Consider the following 14,868-nt stretch of genomic DNA (forward strand, 5'->3'; position numbering starts at 1 on the left):
CTTACTTTATTTTCTGTAAAACTTCAGTGCACAGTTGCAGGGATCAGCTGACAGAGATCGCTGGCACAGGCTGGTTGGTTATTTAATGGTTTCAGGTTAGTTTATTTGATCTAAGACTTCAGTGCACGTTCGCAAAGATCAGCTGAAACAGATCGCTGGCACAGATCCCTTGCACAGGCTGGTTAGTTATTTAATGGTTTCAACTTAGTTTATTTTATCTTAAACTTCAGTGCACGGTCGCAGGGATCCGCTGACACAGATCGCTGGTTAGTTATTTAATGGTTTCAGCTTAGTTTATTTTATCTAAAACTTCAGTGCACGGTCGCAGGGATCAGCTGACACAGATCGCTGGTTAGTTATTTAATGGTTTCAGCTTAGTTTATTTTATCTAAAACTTCAGTGCACGGTCGCAGGGATCAGCTGAAACAAATCGCTGGTACAGGCTGGTTAGTTATTTAATGGTTTCAGCCAAGTTTATCTAAAACTTCAGTGCACGGTTGCAGGGATCAGCTGACACAGATCCCTTGCACAGGCTGGTTAGTTATTTAATGGTTTCAACTTAGTTTATTTTATCTAAAACTTCAGTGCACGGTCGCAGGGATCCGCTGACACAGATCGCTGGCACAGGCTGGTTAGTTATTTAATGGTTTCAGCTTAGTTTATTTGATCTAAGACTTCAGTGCACGGTTGCAGGGATCAGCTGACACAGATCCCTGGCACAGGCTGGTTAGTTATTTAATGGTTTCAGCTTAGTTTATTTGATCTAAAACTTCAGTGCACGGTTGCAGGGATCAGCTGACACAGATCCCTGGCACAGGCTGGTTAGTTATTTATTGGTTTCAACTTAGTTTATCTAAAACTTCAGTGCACGGTTGCAGGAATCAGCTGACAGAGATCGCTGGCACAGGCTGGTTAGTTATTTAATGGTTTCGGTTTGGTTTATTTTATCTAAAACTTCAGTGCACGGTTGCAGGAATCAGCTGACACAGATCGCTGGCACAGGCTGGTTAGTTATTTAATGGTTTCAACTTAGTTTATTTTCTGTAAAACTTCAGTGCACAGTTGCAGGGATCAGCTAACACAGATCCCTGACACACGCTGGTTAGTTATTTAATGGTTTCAAATTAGTTTATTTTCTCTAAAACTTCAGTGCACGGTTGCAGGGATCAGCTGACACAGATCGCTGGCACAGGCTGGTTAGTTATTTAGTGGTTTCAGCTTAGTTTATTTGATCTAAAACTTCAGTGCACGGTTGCAGGGATCAGCTGACACAGATCGCTGGCACAGGCTGGTTGGTTATTTAATGGTTTCAGGTTAGTTTATTTGATCTAAGACTTCAGTGCACGTTCGCAAAGATCAGCTGAAACAGATCGCTGGCACAGATCCCTTGCACAGGCTGGTTAGTTATTTAATGGTTTCAACTTAGTTTATTTTATCTTAAACTTCAGTGCACGGTCGCAGGGATCCGCTGACACAGATCGCTGGCACAGGCTGGTTAGTTATTTAGTGGTTTCAGGTTAGTTTATTTGATCTAAGACTTCAGTGCACGTTCGCAAAGATCAGCTGAAACAGATCGCTGGCACAGATCCCTTGCACAGGCTGGTTAGTTATTTAATGGTTTCAACTTAGTTTATTTTATCTAAAACTTCAGTGCACGGTCACAGGGATCCGCTGACACAGATCGCTGGTTAGTTATTTAATGGTTTCAGCTTAGTTTATTTTATCTAAAACTTCAGTGCACGGTTGCAGGGATCAGCTGACACAGATCGCTGGCACAGGCTGGTTAGTTATTTAATGGTTTCAACTTAGTTTATCTAAAACTTCAGTGCACGGTTGCAGGGATCAGCTGACACAGATCGCTGGTTAGTTATTTAATGGTTTCAGCTTAGTTTATCTAAAACTTCAGTGCACGGTTGCAGGGATCAGCTGACACAGATCCCTGGCACAGGCTGGTTAGTTATTTAATGGTTTTAACTTAGTTTATTTGATCTAAAACTTCAGTGCACGATTGCAGGGATCAGCTGAAACAGATCGCTGGTACAGGCTGGTTAGTTATTTAATGGTTTCAGCTTAGTTTATTTTATCTAAAACTTCAGTGCACGGTCACAGGGATCCGCTGACACAGATCGCTGGCACAGGCTGGTTAGTTATTTAATGGTTTCAGCTTAGTTTATTTTATCTAAAACTTCAGTGCACGGTTGCAGGGATCAGCTGACACAGATCGCTGGCACAGGCTGGTTAGTTATTTAATGGTTTTAACTTAGTTTATTTGATCTAAAACTTCAGTGCACGATTGCAGGGATCAGCTGAAACAGATCGCTGGTACAGGCTGGTTAGTTATTTAATGGTTTCAGCTTAGTTTATTTTATCTAAAACTTCAGTGCACGGTCGCAGGGATCCGCTGACACAGATCGCTGGCACAGGCTGGTTAGTTATTTAATGGTTTCAGCTTAGTTTATTTGATCTAAAACTTCAGTGCACGGTTGCAGGGATCAGCTGACACAGATCCCTGGCACAGGCTGGTTAGTTATTTAATGGTTTTAACTTAGTTTATTTGATCTAAAACTTCAGTGCACGATTGCAGGGATCAGGTGAAACAGATCGCTGGTACAGGCTGGTTAGTTATTTAATGGTTTCAGCTTAGTTTATTTTATCTAAAACTTCAGTGCACGGTTGCAGGGATCAGCTGACACAGATCGCTGGCACAGGCTGGTTAGTTATTTAATGGTTTCAGCTTAGTTTATTTGATCTAAAACTTCAGTGCACGGTTGCAGGGATCAGCTGACACAGATCGCTGTCACAGGCTGGTTAGTTATTTAAATGGTTTCAGGTTAGTTTATTTGATCTAAGATTTCAGTGCATGGTCGCAAAGATCAGCTGACACAGATCCCTGACACACGCTGGTTAGTTATTTAATGGTTTCAACTTAGTTTATTTTCTCTAAAACTTCAGTGCACGGTTGCAGGGATCAGCTGACACAGATCGCTGGCACAGGCTGGTTAGTTATTTAGTGGTTTCAGCTTAGTTTATTTGATCTAAAATTTCAGTGCACGGTTGCAGGGATCAGCTGACACAGATCTCTGGCACAGGCTGGTTAGTTATTTAATGGTTTCAGCTTAGTTTATTTGATCTTAAACTTCAGTGCACGGTTGCAGGGATCAGCTGACACAGATCGCTCGCACAGGCTGGTTAGTTATTTAATGGTTTCAGCTTAGTTTATTTTATCTAAAACTTCAGTGCATGGTCGCAAAGATCAGCTGACACAGATCCCTGGCACAGGCTGGTTAGTTATTTAATTGTTTCAGCTTACTTTATTTTCTGTAAAACTTCAGTGCACAGTTGCAGGGATCAGCTGACAGAGATCGCTGGCACAGGCTGGTTGGTTATTTAATGGTTTCAGGTTAGTTTATTTGATCTAAGACTTCAGTGCACGTTCGCAAAGATCAGCTGAAACAGATCGCTGGCACAGATCCCTTGCACAGGCTGGTTAGTTATTTAATGGTTTCAACTTAGTTTATTTTATCTTAAACTTCAGTGCACGGTCGCAGGGATCCGCTGACACAGATCGCTGGTTAGTTATTTAATGGTTTCAGCTTAGTTTATTTTATCTAAAACTTCAGTGCACGGTCGCAGGGATCAGCTGACACAGATCGCTGGTTAGTTATTTAATGGTTTCAGCTTAGTTTATTTTATCTAAAACTTCAGTGCACGGTCGCAGGGATCAGCTGAAACAAATCGCTGGTACAGGCTGGTTAGTTATTTAATGGTTTCAGCCAAGTTTATCTAAAACTTCAGTGCACGGTTGCAGGGATCAGCTGACACAGATCCCTTGCACAGGCTGGTTAGTTATTTAATGGTTTCAACTTAGTTTATTTTATCTAAAACTTCAGTGCACGGTCGCAGGGATCCGCTGACACAGATCGCTGGCACAGGCTGGTTAGTTATTTAATGGTTTCAGCTTAGTTTATTTGATCTAAGACTTCAGTGCACGGTTGCAGGGATCAGCTGACACAGATCCCTGGCACAGGCTGGTTAGTTATTTAATGGTTTCAGCTTAGTTTATTTGATCTAAAACTTCAGTGCACGGTTGCAGGGATCAGCTGACACAGATCCCTGGCACAGGCTGGTTAGTTATTTATTGGTTTCAACTTAGTTTATCTAAAACTTCAGTGCACGGTTGCAGGAATCAGCTGACAGAGATCGCTGGCACAGGCTGGTTAGTTATTTAATGGTTTCGGTTTGGTTTATTTTATCTAAAACTTCAGTGCACGGTTGCAGGAATCAGCTGACACAGATCGCTGGCACAGGCTGGTTAGTTATTTAATGGTTTCAACTTAGTTTATTTTCTGTAAAACTTCAGTGCACAGTTGCAGGGATCAGCTAACACAGATCCCTGACACACGCTGGTTAGTTATTTAATGGTTTCAAATTAGTTTATTTTCTCTAAAACTTCAGTGCACGGTTGCAGGGATCAGCTGACACAGATCGCTGGCACAGGCTGGTTAGTTATTTAGTGGTTTCAGCTTAGTTTATTTGATCTAAAACTTCAGTGCACGGTTGCAGGGATCAGCTGACACAGATCGCTGGCACAGGCTGGTTGGTTATTTAATGGTTTCAGGTTAGTTTATTTGATCTAAGACTTCAGTGCACGTTCGCAAAGATCAGCTGAAACAGATCGCTGGCACAGATCCCTTGCACAGGCTGGTTAGTTATTTAATGGTTTCAACTTAGTTTATTTTATCTTAAACTTCAGTGCACGGTCGCAGGGATCCGCTGACACAGATCGCTGGCACAGGCTGGTTAGTTATTTAGTGGTTTCAGGTTAGTTTATTTGATCTAAGACTTCAGTGCACGTTCGCAAAGATCAGCTGAAACAGATCGCTGGCACAGATCCCTTGCACAGGCTGGTTAGTTATTTAATGGTTTCAACTTAGTTTATTTTATCTTAAACTTCAGTGCACGGTCGCAGGGATCCGCTGACACAGATCGCTGGTTAGTTATTTAATGGTTTCAGCTTAGTTTATTTTATCTAAAACTTCAGTGCACGGTCACAGGGATCCGCTGACACAGATCGCTGGTTAGTTATTTAATGGTTTCAGCTTAGTTTATTTTATCTAAAACTTCAGTGCACGGTTGCAGGGATCAGCTGACACAGATCGCTGGCACAGGCTGGTTAGTTATTTAATGGTTTCAGCTTAGTTTATTTTATCTAAAACTTCAGTGTACGGTCGCAGTGATCAGCTGACACAGATCGCTGGTTAGTTATTTAATGGTTTCAGCTTTGTTTATTTGATCTAAAACTTCAGTCCACGTTCGCAGGGATCCGCTGACACAGATCGCTGTCACAGGCTGGTTAGTTATTTAATGGTTTCAGCTTAGTTTATTTGATCTAAAACTTCAGTGCATGGTCGCAAAGATCAGCTGACACAGATCCCTGGCACAGGCTGGTTAGTTATTTAATGGTTTCAGCTTAGTTTATTTGATCTAAAACTTCAGTGCACGGTTGCAGGGATCAGCTGACACAGATCCCTTGCACAGGCTGGTTAGTTATTTAATGGTTTCAACTTAGTTTATTTTATCTAAAACTTCAGTGCACGGTCGCAGGGATCCGCTGACACAGATCGCTGGCACAGGCTGGTTAGTTATTTAATGGTTTCAGCTTAGTTTATTTGATCTAAGACTTCAGTGCACGGTTGCAGGGATCAGCTGACACAGATCCCTGGCACAGGCTGGTTAGTTATTTAATGGTTTCAGCTTAGTTTATTTGATCTAAAACTTCAGTGCACGGTTGCAGGGATCAGCTGACACAGATCCCTGGCACAGGCTGGTTAGTTATTTAATGGTTTCAACTTAGTTTATCTAAAACTTCAGTGCACGGTTGCAGGAATCAGCTGACAGAGATCGCTGGCACAGGCTGGTTAGTTATTTAATGGTTTCAGCTTAGTTTATTTGATCTAAGACTTCAGTGCACGGTTGCAGGGATCAGCTGACACAGATCCCTGGCACAGGCTGGTTAGTTATTTAATGGTTTCAACTTAGTTTATTTGATCTAAAACTTCAGTGCACGGTTGCAGGGATCAGCTGACACAGATCCCTGGCACAGGCTGGTTAGTTATTTAATGGTTTCAACTTAGTTTATCTAAAACTTCAGTGCACGGTTGCAGGAATCAGCTGACAGAGATCGCTGGCACAGGCTGGTTAGTTATTTAATGGTTTCGGTTTGGTTTATTTTATCTAAAACTTCAGTGCACGGTTGCAGGAATCAGCTGACACAGATCGTTGGCACAGGCTGGTTAGTTATTTAATGGTTTCAACTTAGTTTATTTTCTGTAAAACTTCAGTGCACAGTTGCAGGGATCAGCTAACACAGATCCCTGACACACGCTGGTTAGTTATTTAATGGTTTCAACTTAGTTTATTTTCTCTAAAACTTCAGTGCACGGTTGCAGGGATCAGCTGACACAGATCGCTGGCACAGGCTGGTTAGTTATTTAGTGGTTTCAGCTTAGTTTATTTGATCTAAAACTTCAGTGCACGGTTGCAGGGATCAGCTGACACAGATCGCTCGCACAGGCTGGTTGGTTATTTAATGGTTTCAGGTTAGTTTATTTGATCTAAGACTTCAGTGCACGTTCGCAAAGATCAGCTGAAACAGATCGCTGGCACAGATCCCTTGCACAGGCTGGTTAGTTATTTAATGGTTTCAGCTTAGTTTATTTGATCTAAAACTTCAGTGCACGGTTGCAGGGATCAGCTGACACAGATCGCTGGCACAGGCTGGTTAGTTATTTAATGGTTTCAGGTTAGTTTATTTGATCTAAAACTTCAGTGCACAGTTGCAGGGATCAGCTAACACAGATCCCTGACACACGCTGGTTAGTTATTTAATGGTTTCAACTTAGTTTATTTTCTCTAAAACTTCAGTGCACGGTCGCAGGGATCAGCTGACACAGATCGCAGGTTAGTTATTTAGTGGTTTCAGCTTAGTTTATTTGATCTAAAACTTCAGTGCACGGTTGCAGGGATCAGCTGACACAGATCGCTGGCACAGGCTGGTTAGTTATTTAATGGTTTCAGGTTAGTTTATTTGATCTAAGACTTCAGTGCATGGTCGCAAAGATCAGCTGACACAGATCGCTGGCACAGGCTGGTTAGTTATTTAATGGTTTCAGCTTAGTTTATCTAACACTTCAGTGCACGGTTGCAGGGATCAGCTGACACAGATCGCTGGCACAGGCTGGTTAGTTATTTAATGGTTTCAGCTTAGTTTATTTGATCTAAAACTTCAGTGCACGGTTGCAGGGATCCGCTGACACAGATCGCTGGTTAGTTATTTAATGGTTTCAGCTTAGTTTATTTTATCTAAAACTTCAGTGCACGGTTGCAGGGATCCGCTGACACAGATCGCTGGTTAGTTATTTAATGGTTTCAGCTTAGTTTATTTGATCTAAGACTTCAGTGCACGGTTGCAGGGATCAGCTGACACAGATCGCTGGCACAGGCTGGTTAGTTATTTAATGGTTTCAGCTTTGTTTATTTGATCTAAAACTTCAGTCCACGTTCGCAGGGATCCGCTGACACAGATCGCTGGCACAGGCTGGTTAGTTATTTAATGGTTTCAGCTTAGTTTATTTGATCTAAAACTTCAGTGCACGGTTGCAGGGATCAGCTGACACAGATCGCTGTCACAGGCTGGTTAGTTATTTAAATGGTTTCAGGTTAGTTTATTTGATCTAAGACTTCAGTGCATGGTCGCAAAGATCAGCTGACACAGATCCCTGGTTAGTTATTTAATGGTTTCAGCTTTGTTTATTTGATCTAAAACTTCAGTCCACGTTCGCAGGGATCAGCTGACACAGATCTCTGGCACAGCCTGGTTGGTTATTTAATGGTTTCAGCTTAGTTTATTTGATCTAAAACTTCAGTGCACGATTGCAGGGATCAGCTGAAACAGATCGCTGGTACAGGCTGGTTAGTTATTTAATGGTTTCAGGTTAGTTTATTTGATCTAAGACTTCAGTGCACGTTCGCAAAGATCAGCTGAAACAGATCGCTGGCACAGGCTGGTTAGTTATTTAATGGTTTCAGGTTAGTTTATTTGATCTAAAACTTCAGTGCACGGTCGCAGTGATCAGCTGACACAGATCGCTGGTTAGTTATTTAATGGTTTCAGCTTTGTTTATTTGATCTAAAACTTCAGTGCACGGTTGCAGGGATCAGCTGACATAGATCGCTGGCACAGGCTGGTTAGTTATTTAATGGTTTCAGCTTAGTTTATTTGATCTAAAACTTCAGTGCACGGTTGCAGGGATCAGCTGACACAGATCGCTGGCACAGGCTGGTTAGTTATTTAATGGTTTCAGCTTAGTTTATCTAAAACTTCAGTGCACAGTTGCAGGGATCAGCTGACACAGATCGCTGGCACAGATCCCTTGCACAGGCTGGTTAGTTATTTAATGGTTTCAGCTTAGTTTATTTTATCTAAAACTTCAGTGCACGGTCGCAGGGATCAGCTGACACAGATCTCTGGCACAGGCTGGTTAGTTATTTAATGGTTTCAGCTTAGTTTATCTAAAACTTCAGTGCACGGTTGCAGGGATCAGCTGACACAGATCCCTGGCACAGGCTGGTTAGTTATTTAATGGTTTCGGTTTGGTTTATTTTATCTAAAACTTCAGTGCACGGTTGCAGGGATCAGCTGAAACAGATCGCTGGTACAGGCTGGTTAGTTATTTAATGGTTTCAGCCAAGTTTATCTAAAACTTCAGTGCACGGTTGCAGGGATCAGCTAATACAGATCCCTGACACACGCTGGTTAGTTATTTAATGGTTTCAACTTAGTTTATTTTCTCTAAAAATTCAGTGCACGGTTGCAGGGATCAGTTGACAAAGATTCCTGGCACAGCCTGGTTGGTTATTTAATGGTTTCAGCTTAGTTTATTTGATCTAAAACTTCAGTGCACGGTTGCAGGGATCAGCTGACACAGATCGCTCGCACAGGCTGGTTGGTTATTTAATGGTTTCAGGTTAGTTTATTTGATCTAAGACTTCAGTGCACGTTCGCAAAGATCAGCTGACACAGATCGCTGGCACAGGCTGGTTAGTTATTTAATGGTTTCAGCTTAGTTTATTTGATCTAAGACTTCAGTGCACGGTCGCAGGGATCAGCTGACACAGATCGCTGGTTAGTTATTTAATGGTTTCAACTTAGTTTATTTTATCTAAAACTTCAGTGCACGGTCGCAGGGATCAGCTGACACAGATCGCTGGTTAGTTATTTAATGGTTTCAACTTAGTTTATTTGATCTAAAACTTCAGTCCACGTTCGCAGGGATCAGCTGACACAGATCTCTGGCACAGGCTGGTTGGTTATTTAATGGTTTCAGCTTAGTTTATTTGATCTAAAACTTCAGTGCACGGTTGCAAGGATCAGCTGACACAGATCGCTGGCACAGGCTGGTTAGTTATTTAATGGTTTCAGCTTAGTTTATTTGATCTAAGACTTCAGTGCACGGTTGCAAGGATCAGCTGACACAGATCGCTGGCACAGGCTGGTTAGTTATTTAATGGTTTCAACTTAGTTTATTTTATCTAAAACTTCAGTGCACGGTCGCAGTGATCAGCTGACACAGATCGCTGGTTAGTTATTTAATGGTTTCAACTTAGTTTATTTGATCTAAAACTTCAGTCCACGTTCGCAGGGATCAGCTGACACAGATCTCTGGCACAGGCTGGTTGGTTATTTAATGGTTTCAGCTTAGTTTATTTGATCTAAAACTTCAGTGCACGGTTGCAGGGATCAGCTGACACAGATCGCTCGCACAGGCTGGTTAGTTATTTAATGGTTTCAGCTTAGTTTATTTGATCTAAGACGTAAGTGCACGGTTGCAGGGATCAGCTGACACAGATCGCTGGCACAGGCTGGTTAGTTATTTAAATGGTTTCAACTTAGTTTATCATAAAAAACTTCAGTGCACGGTTGCAGGAATCAGCTGACACAGATCGCTGTCACAGGCTGGTTAGTTATTTAAATGGTTTCAGGTTAGTTTATTTGATCTAAGACTTCAGTGCATGGTCGCAAAGATCAGCTGACACAGATCCCTGACACACGCTGGTTAGTTATTTAATGGTTTCAACTTAGTTTATTTTCTCTAAAACTTCAGTGCACGGTTGCAGGGATCAGCTGACACAGATCGCTGGCACAGGCTGGTTAGTTATTTAGTGGTTTCAGCTTAGTTTATTTGATCTAAAACTTCAGTGCATGGTCGCAGTGATCAGCTGAAACAGTTAAAAGAGCAGTTACGTCACCATGAATCTGTGGACAGGTAATATCCATATTTTGATTTATGATGTTCTGGAGTTAAATGGGAACCAAAGCATATTTTCAAAGGTGTTATATGCTATAAAATACTTTGAAAAATTAGGTGAGGGAAATGAAAAAGACATTTTTCTATGTTTGAGTCACAGTAACTTTGACATAGTAACATCTGCAGTAATATTTACAGCTCTGATGACATCTCACCAGCGTTAGCTTTATTTTGACACCAAGACTGTTTACACAGAGTTTGTAATTGCAGAGAAATACATTTATTTTGGTCATTTCATTTTGGAGCAGGAAGCTCACCCTTCTTGTTATACCCTTTAGATGAATACAGAGTTTTTTAATTAAATACATATTCTTTAAATAATGTTCCCTTTTATAAAAAGTAGGATCATTAAAAAAACAAAACATTTATTATAGCTCTGTCACGCAGAAAAAAGCTGTCTTTTTTCTGTGGTCTGTTATATAACATTAGGGGTGTTCGTGGCAATTAACTTTTTAATCGACTAAGCAGGTCAAGTAAGAAACACTTAAATATTAAGTTAAATTTGAAAACTGTTTAAAAAAAAATATATATCCCCATTCCACATTCCAGAATGTCATGTGACAACCTGATTGGCTTAGGAGTGATGATGTCACAAGGAAGTTTTTCCTTAAATAGGGGTGACAAACAGCAATTTTTAGTTCGTTACTTCGCAGCCTTCGTGTTCGCAGCTTTCAAACGTTCACTACAGAAACATTCGGAAACCTCTCAGAGTCATCGGATACAAACGCCAGCATGTATCCAAGATTACGGCAACCGAGACAAAACGATTACGCCGCCTCTCCTTCCTTGCGTGGCCGGCCAACTTCTCCAAATGGCCTCTTATCCACCCAAAGGGCATCACAGGAGAGTAGGAGTGAAAACAACCATCTCCAGAACAAAATTCAACAACTTGAAAAAGAAAAAGTTCACCTGGAGAAGAAGTGCTTACAGATGGAAGCACAAAACAAACACCTGGAAGAAACACTACAGCGCCAGCCCGACATCAACATTATTAATGAGGGCTGGGGGATCAAGTTTGCTCAAGCCAGAGAGCAGATTGTATTCCTCATCAAAGAAAACAAGCAAAAGAGCGCTGAAGTGAAAGAAATGTCCGAGCAGCTTCAAGGCAGGAAAGCCACGATTGATAAGCTAGAGTGGGATCTCCAATACATGGACCAACAGAATCACCTGCTCCAAAGAAAGCTTGATGAAGCTGAAGAAAAAAATAAAGACCTTCTTCAAGAGAAGGAGCAACAGCAAGAAAGACTGTCAGAAGAAAAGTGCACTATCAAGGACTTTGAGAGTAAAAATCAAAAGTTGCAAGGATTCTGTAATGAACTGAAGGTCAAAACAAGTGAGCTGCAGGGAGAAAAGGAAACTCTGGAAAAACGATGCTCACAGATGCAGAAAAGGATCGATCAAATGGCCAAAAACAACTCAGAGCTCATTAAGGGGATATTGTTGGAATTCAACAACTTGAAGCGGGAAAACACAGAAATGCAGGCGCAAAAGCAAAAGCAAGACAAAATGCATGAAGACCTGCAGTGTACGCTCCGCGACACCCAGAAAAGAAATGAGCAGCTAGAAGGCCTGCACAAAGAAGATCAAGTGAGAAATGCAGACCTGCAGAAGGCAAAGCTGACACAGGAGGCAACATCCAAAGAGCTCAAAGAACAGCTTGAAGAAACACGAGCAACATTAGAACAGGTGGAACAAACATGCAAGAAACTTGAGGAGCAAAACACCGAAACCATCCATGAGTTGAGAACCCTCATCCTGGACAAAAAGGCGCTCGTGGAAAAGTCCATGAAAAAGAAGAAAAGATTCTTCAGCTTTTTCCGGTAGAGGGACAATACTGCTTCTTCAACTGATGTAGCCTCGTCTTGCTCCACCTCTGTTCACCCCCCCAACCAGTCCCGGCAGTTGACTGCCCCCTCCTGAGCCTGGTTCTGCCAGAGGTTTCTGCCCGTTTAAAGGCAGTTTTTCCTCCCCACTGTCGCCTAGTGCTTGCTCAGAGGGGTTTGTTGGGGTTTCTCTCCTCTACCTTGTTTCTTTATTTACTTGTTAACTTTTTGTTCTTACCTCATTTAACCTTGTTTCTTTATTTACTTGTTAACTTTTTGTTCTTACCTCATTTAACCTTGTTTCTTTATTTACTTGTTAACTTTTTGTTCTTACCTCATTTAACCTTGTTTCTTTATTTACTTGTTAACTTTTTGTTCTTACCTCATTTAACCTTGTTTCTTTATTTGCTTGTTAACTTTTTGTTCTTACCTCATTTAACCTTGTTTCTTTATTTACTTGTTAACTTTTTGCTCTTACTTCATTTAACCTTGTTTCGTTATTTACTTGCTCGTTTACCTCTTTTTTCAACTTATCTAACAAAATAAAACAGTTGAATTTATCCTTTGAGTATTGTTCATCTAATCTTTACAGAGTTTTTCCAAAACACTTTCAAACATTCAGATCTGTCTTTCATTTTCTTCTTGAAACCTCATGAACGGTGACCTAAAAACTCTGGAACATGGTTTGAAACACTGAAATTGTTTCAGCTGAAACTGGCAAAGTCATACGTGCGTGTGTGTGTGTCACAGGTGATATGGTGTCACTAGTCCGGTCATCATGTTTAGGCTCATTCACGCCAAAATGATTTAGGCTAAATCTTTAAAACAGTGTCATTGCACACACTTTTCAATCACACAAATGCAGGATTAACTATTTGCAGTATCTTATCTGATTTATTATGAGAATGTCATGCCTGATCATTTGTACCCACACCATCAAAAATGGGGGCAAAAGGGAGGAGATCGCGTTTAATCGATTATAACACGAGGTCAGAAATATAAGTGCTGACATGAGTAGTGTCCACAGAAACCTCTGAGTCTCAGCTAAAAGCTCATGTAAACCATTTCTACAAACACCAAACAAAGCAAAGACACCAAACAGTTAAAAGAGCAGTTACGTCACCATGAATCTGTGGACAGGTAATATCCATATTTTGATTTATGATGTTCTGGAGTTAAATGGGAACCAAAGCATATTTTCAAAGGTGTTATATGCTATAAAATACTTTGAAAAATTAGGTGAGGGAAATGAAAAAGACATTTTTCTATGTTTGAGTCACAGTAACTTTGACATAGTAACATCTGCAGTAATATTTACAGCTCTGATGACATCTCACCAGCGTTAGCTTTATTTTGACACCAAGACTGTTTACACAGAGTTTGTAATTGCAGAGAAATACATTTATTTTGGTCATTTCATTTTGGAGCAGGAAGCTCACCCTTCTTGTTATACCCTTTAGATGAATACAGAGTTTTTTAATTAAATACATATTCTTTAAATAATGTTCCCTTTTATAAAAAGTAGGATCATTAAAAAAACAAAACATTTATTATAGCTCTGTCACGCAGAAAAAAGCTGTCTTTTTTCTGTGGTCTGTTATATAACATTAGGGGTGTTCGTGGCAATTAACTTTTTAATCGACTAAGCAGGTCAAGTAAGAAACACTTAAATATTAAGTTAAATTTGAAAACTGTTTAAAAAAAAATATATATCCCCATTCCACATTCCAGAATGTCATGTGACAACCTGATTGGCTTAGGAGTGATGATGTCACAAGGAAGTTTTTCCTTAAATAGGGGTGACAAACAGCAATTTTTAGTTCGTTACTTCGCAGCCTTCGTGTTCGCAGCTTTCAAACGTTCACTACAGAAACATTCGGAAACCTCTCAGAGTCATCGGATACAAACGCCAGCATGTATCCAAGATTACGGCAACCGAGACAAAACGATTACGCCGCCTCTCCTTCCTTGCGTGGCCGGCCAACTTCTCCAAATGGCCTCTTATCCACCCAAAGGGCATTACAGGAGAGTAGGAGTGAAAACAACCATCTCCAGAACAAAATTCAACAACTTGAAAAAGAAAAAGTTCACCTGGAGAAGAAGTGCTTACAAATGGAAGCACAAAACAAACACCTGGAAGAAACACTACAGCGCCAGCCCGACATCAACATTATTAATGAGGGCTGGGGGATCAAGTTTGCTCAAGCCAGAGAGCAGATTGTATTCCTCATCAAAGAAAACAAGCAAAAGAGCGCTGAAGTGAAAGAAATGTCCGAGCAGCTTCAAGGCAGGAAAGCCACGATTGATAAGCTAGAGTGGGATCTCCAATACATGGACCAACAGAATCACCTGCTCCAAAGAAAGCTTGATGAAGCTGAAGAAAAAAATAAAGACCTTCTTCAAGAGAAGGAGCAACAGCAAGAAAGACTGTCAGAAGAAAAGTGCACTATCAAGGACTTTGAGAGTAAAAATCAAAAGTTGCAAGGATTCTGTAATGAACTGAAGGTCAAAACAAGTGAGCTGCAGGGAGAAAAGGAAACTCTGGAAAAACGATGCTCACAGATGCAGAAAAGGATCGATCAAATGGCCAAAAACAACTCAGAGCTCATTAAGGGGATATTGTTGGAATTCAACAACTTGAAGCGGGAAAACACAGAAATGCAGGCGCAAAAGCAAAA

The 14,868-nt window shown here is 40.9% G+C and overlaps 1 pseudogene across 1 annotated transcript in view; it reads left to right on the forward strand.

Annotated features, from left to right (window-relative positions):
* LOC146637670 (protein NLRC3-like) overlaps positions 1-14,868 on the forward strand; it is a 468,635-nt pseudogene that overhangs the window by 248,908 nt on the left and 204,859 nt on the right. The window lies entirely within an intron of this gene.

This window comes from Diplotaxodon limnothrissa, linkage group LG3, assembly GCF_057381915.1.
Source record: "Diplotaxodon limnothrissa isolate DT_005_m linkage group LG3, D_limnothrissa_male_GT1.1, whole genome shotgun sequence".
In the NCBI taxonomy this organism is placed as follows: Eukaryota; Metazoa; Chordata; class Actinopteri; order Cichliformes; family Cichlidae; genus Diplotaxodon; species Diplotaxodon limnothrissa.